The 5,941-nt window shown below is 36.1% G+C and overlaps 1 pseudogene; it reads right to left on the reverse strand.

Moving 5' to 3' along the window:
• Positions 1–1,071: 1,071 nt before the first annotated feature.
• LOC118009987 lies at positions 1,072–2,960 on the reverse strand (annotated as a pseudogene).
• Between the last annotated feature and the right edge of the window lie 2,981 nt (positions 2,961–5,941).

The raw sequence follows: 5,941 nt of genomic DNA on the forward strand, positions 1-5,941 counted from the left end.
ACATCAAAAAGGCCATAATAGATAAATAATTAAAAATTAAATAACAAGCAAGAAAATTAACAAAATTCATTGTTTTCTGTTAGAAAATACTGATAAGAATTAGCTAACAATCATGCTCTTTTCTGTTAGCAGTAAAATAATTACAAAAATTAAGACAAAAATGAAAGAATTTTGGGGCACCGGGGTGGCTCAGTCAGTTAAGCATCCAACTCTTAATCTCAGCTCAGGTCTTGATCTCCGAGTTGTGAGTGTAAGCCCTGTGTGGAGCCTACTTAAAAAGAAAGAAAGAAGTTTATATACACAAACACATATAACTTTCCCAATTATTAAATAATATACACATACAAAATTAAAATAATAATTAGGATAAATAATTATTTAACAGGAAAGTCAGGAGGAAGTGCTACAAAATATAGCCAGAGAACAACCCTGTCTGACCATGTTTACCATGCACAGCCATCCATGTTACTGTACTGTACGGACGGAAGTTTCTGTGATTGGTCCTGCGTAACAGACCACCCAGACCTGCACAGAGGCAGGCAGGTTAAAGAATGTCGTGTGTGAGACATGCTGCTGAGTGATCTCAGGAGCCTGGCTAGTGGACATTAGCTAGCCTTCAGGTCAGAACTGGCCCTTCTGGTCTAGACACCAAGAGCTATAAATTTTGCCTTGCATCCCCTCTGGCTCCAGCCTGGGCTGGCCCCCCAGAATAGAATCCAAGAGGAGAGGCAAGCACATATGGCCCAGGCTCCTTGAAGATGTAAAGACATGATAACACAGAAATGCTGCTCGCTCCAAACCACACAGAGGCAAACAAATGTTTAACTTCACACCTGGTCATTTGCCCTATAAATACCACCCTTATGGGGATGGTCAGTTGGAAGTCTCACCTGAGGGGAAGACACTGCACCCAGGCCTGGCTGGAACCCCAGTCTGGCTGTCCCCAAAGGGTTCCCCAGTTAATGAGGTTAGATGTTGTAAGTACCCAATCGGATGTAACTCTTTTTTTTTTTTACTATTATAAAAGTTTATTTAACAAAAAAGTTCAATATGAAAATGCAAACGACCTGATTTTTATATTGTAGTAAAATAGGTACTATGGAGGGGACATGTGGAAGCAATTGATTTCTTCTGATGAACACACCCATTGTTTATACTCGCTCCAAGGCTTCTAATATGATGATACTATTTCCTCATATTACCACCATTCCAATACTGTTCTGTTGCCCACTAGTTGCCATCTCCACACATTCATCTATCACAAGATTCACAAACGGATCGATCCCCTGCAATATTCCTTGGACACGTCTGCCACCATTTAATTTCAATGATAATTTCTTGTCCATAAATTTTTTCAACTCAGGAGGGTGAGCTTTGCTCACAGTGTCTACTCGGTGAGCTCAAAGATGCCTCCAAACGGAATTCATGGTGTCCCTCACTGATGTAACTCTATCTTATTCTCCTTTACTGCTTACTATTGCCTTCATCTATGCATAGATTTCCCTTTTCTTCTATTTCCACTAGGTTTTTTACTTTATAATATCAATAAAGTATTTTTCCCCTTTGAAACTGAGAGTATGGCTGCTGTGACTCGTTTCTTTAGAACAGTTACTTAACTCAAGTAGTTTACAAAAGGATCACCATATAGAATAATGTTCAAATATAATTTCACCTATTATAAATCTTTAAATGTTTCATAAAATGCTTTTATATGTTTAAAAACTATAAAAAATACGCAGCCATCAAAATCTTACCTTATAACCCATATCACTATGCTACAGCACAAATTGGAAGCCACTAACTTTGCTCCAGCTAACTCTTGCCAGTATGGACCCAGTGTTACCAGATCTCCCAGTTTTTCCAAAGATGAAGAAATTGCACCATGCAATCTTCCATTTAAGAGCAATATTCAAGACCCCTCTACAGGCCAAAATTTGGCCTGCGGGCCTTCCAATTTACTACTTCTGCTGTAGACAGACCGGTACCAAGCAGCTGGTATGGATATCCATAGTAATTTTTAAAGTCAATACACATTTACAAATCATTCTTTGAGTGAAATACTTGGGTACGTTTTTGTAGGAACTCTATGGAGTGAGTGATGGCAAAAAACTAGGAATGTGCTAACAAATGGCATTTCCTTTATAGAAGCATACAGAGGACAGAGTGTTTGGCTGGAACATCTACTTAATTAGAGCTGTAGCAAGTGAATTACCCTAGGAATGGAGCACATCCCCTTCTACCCCCATTTCTGAGTCTACTGTGTCAACTCACACTAGACTGGAGCATTACTCCACTTTTCTCTATGGCTTCAATAATAATGCTAGGAGCATGCACACAAGAAATCTACCTTCCCAAGCTGCCGAATTGTGAGTATAAACTATGAAGCCAGAGTGGGACATGGACCCAGTTCCTCTAATCCATCTACTACAGTATCAACTATATGCTTTACCAGTCAACTTATTTAAGGGCTGGTTTGATGGTCTGGTGTGAAAATTATTATGCTTAACCAGAGCGGAGGCTAAATGAAAGCCATCTTTTTCATGAAGGCAGGCCAAGGAAGTATTTTCCTGCACTACCAACATTTCCCTCAAAATAATTCTCTAGTTTTACACATAGTTTCATTTTTAAGAATTAATCTCACCCAAAACACCAGCATTCCTCAGAAAGATTTATATACAAGGATAGTCATTCTTGTTATATATGATAGTATTTAAGATATACAATGTAATATACAATATTTATAATGATAAAGAGTTGAAAACAGACATGTCCGACAACGGTAAAATAGTTAAATAATAAATTATGTCATATCCATAAAACAGAGCACTATGCAACCATTAAAAACATAATTTATCAAGTGAAAAAGCAAGTTAGACTCTAATTTTACCCAATAAATATGTATGTATTTGCATATGTATATATATACATATTCTACATAGAGGGACATATGTATACATGCACACACATATATATACACCTATATATATATAGGCATACATATACACATATACACATATTTGATATTTTTACAGGTCTGGAGCAATGTAGAACAAAATATTAGTGGTTATCCCACAACTGAAGATGGTTTTTTATTTTCTTCTTTATACTTTTCTATATGTTCCAAATTTTCTATAAGAACATGCATTACTTTTAGCAATCGGGGGGAAAGTATGCCCAGAAAAGGGGAAAGGTTGTTTGTCTGTTTGTTTTTAATGAACAACCAAGGCTACATTTTTTAATACTCTAGAACAAGAGTTAGCAAACTTTTTCTATAAAGAGCCAAACAGTAAATATTCTAGGCCTCATGGCAGATTGTCTCTGTTGCAACTACCAAGTCAGACATTGTGGCTCAAATATCATAAATACTTAAATAAGCATGGCTATGTTCCAATAAGACTTTATAGACAATGAAATCTAGATTTATACAGATTTCATAAAATTTTTCTTCTGATTTTTTCTTAGCCACTTAAAAATGTAAAAACCATTTAGCTCATAGTACAAAAACAAGCAGCAAGTCAAATGTGACCCACCACAAGTTTGCCAACTCCTGCTACAGAACATAGACAAAATGGTCTAAAACTGGAAAATGTCCAATGCTACTGGCATTAACAACGACAGCAATTTTTTTAATCACCATAATACAGTGATAAAATACCTAATAAGAATACAACTTCTTACTAAAACCTTTTTGATATATTACTTGCAAAATAGACTTCATGATACCTAAATGAGTAGGCTTACTATACAGGGTTAGTAATATTAGCCCATTAAATGTTAAGAGATTATCTCCTAAAATTAGGAATTAGGTTTTGAAAAACTTCATCTTAAATGATTTTATTTGACATCAATTAGATAGTAGGAAAGCTGTCTACTGCAGGCACGTTTAGTGCCTGTTAGTTCATGGCAATAGAAATATACCCATAAGATTCAAGATTTAAGTTAGAACAAATACAGGAAAATTAAGACCAACTGTATCCCATATTAAACTAAGAAGGGATAGCTCTTTAATTACCTAGCTTTTAAATCATACTCTACTTCGCTCTGTCAGAGTAGAAATTCATCTCAAGAGTACATTTTTCTACTTGAAATGGTATCATCTTCTAGAGAATGGACAAACTAACTCCTGTTTCATAGAAAGCTGGGTTTCAGTGGGTTAGCTCAGAGATGTCTTTGCTCCTAAAACCTTCAACTAATGCTGGGGTGCCTGGGTGGCTCAGTCGGTTAAACCTCGGACTGTTGGTTTCAGCTCAGGTAAGGGATCTCACGGTTCCTGGGATGGAGCCCTGAGTCAGGCTCACGACTAGACAGAGTCTGCTTGATATTCTCTCCTTCAGCTCCTCGGCTCCTCCATCCCTTTCCTCACATGCGTTCTCTCTCTCAAATAAATAGTCTTAAAAAAAACCTTTAACTAAGGTAAGGAAATTAATACCTTCTGTTACCATGGTAACTGATTTGCCTAATTGCTTGAGGGCTAAACTGAATAAAGCATCCCAACCTTCTTAAAAAGCATTAAAAAAAAAAAACCACTGGTGAGTTAAATGACACCTAAAGATAACCACTTCAGGGCCAGGAAAAAATTGTTAGTAAGTAATGCAATGCTTAACTGTTAGGCAATTATCTTGTTTAATGTGAACAAATTTTCACCTACTACTTAAAATGGTTCACCGGTATTTTGTTCAAAATATGTAAAGGCTAATCTGATCAAACACACCATTTTATAAATTCTGATTATTTAATCAAAAATCAAGAATGTTTACAATGACTCTGAAATTTGGTAACAAATGTCATAAAAGAGTAGATAAGCTATAATTTTAATTTCTCATCTTGGGTATTTATGCAAATTCTACAAATATCCATTGAGTTACACACTATTTCTCTGAGAAAGAAAACTCTATCACCATCCCTGTATAACAAAGGAAAGTGTATCAAAAAGGAAAACTAATAACAAAGACTAGCTAATTTTGCAAAAGTTAGCCAACTACTCTAGTATTAAAAATTATACTATGAAGAGGCAGGGAAGTAGAATGGAAAGAAATCTGGACTTAGAGTCAGAAAACCTAGGTTCCCACATTGCTTTGTGTCAAGAAAAATTATCCAAAAGTTAAAAGACAAAGAGAAGGCAGTATGTCCTTTCGATGTCCTATAGACGCACAATCCTACCCAAAGATTACTTCGTTAGAGAATATACCTTTATATAACTTGTTATTTACTACTGATAAAAGTTGAGACTCTGTGAAGTTACTTGCTAACTTGTAAATTTCTGTCTAGCAAAGATACAACTGAATTCTGTCCAGTAGAAGAGATAACCTCAAAGGCTATGGGGTTTTTTGGGTTTTTTTTGCTTTTGTGACAATTTATTTACTTGAATAAAAGTAAATGACATTTAAATGACATTTAAAAATAAGCATGTGAATGTCCTAAAAACAGGAATAATGTTGTTGGGTTTTTTTGGTAGTTTTTAATTTTATTATGTTATGTTAGTCACCATACAATACATCATTAGTTTTTGATGTAGTGATCCACGATCCATTGTTTTCATATAACACCCAGTGCTCCATGCAGTATGTGCCCTCCTTAATACCCACCACCGGGCTAACCAATCCCCCCTCCCCCCTTCCCTCTAAAACCCGCAGTTTGTTTCTCAGAGTCCATAGTCTCTCATGGTTCATCTCTCCCTCCAATTCCCCCCGCCCATTTTTCCCTTCCTTCTCCTAATGTCCTCCATGTTATTCCTTATGTTCCACAAATAAGTGAAACCATATGATAATTGACTTTCTCTGCTTGACTTACTTCACTTAGCATAATCTCCTCCAGTCCATGTTGATCCATGTTGATGTAAAAGTTGGGTATTCATCTTTTCTGATGGCTGAGTAATATTCCATTGTATATATGGACCACATCTTCTTTATCCATTCATCTGTGGAAGGGCATCTCGGCTCTT

The sequence above is a fragment of the Mirounga leonina genome, unplaced genomic scaffold, assembly GCF_011800145.1.
Source record: "Mirounga leonina isolate KUSES-001 unplaced genomic scaffold, KU_Mleo_1.0 Mir_128, whole genome shotgun sequence".
Lineage (NCBI taxonomy): Eukaryota > Metazoa > Chordata > Mammalia > Carnivora > Phocidae > Mirounga > Mirounga leonina.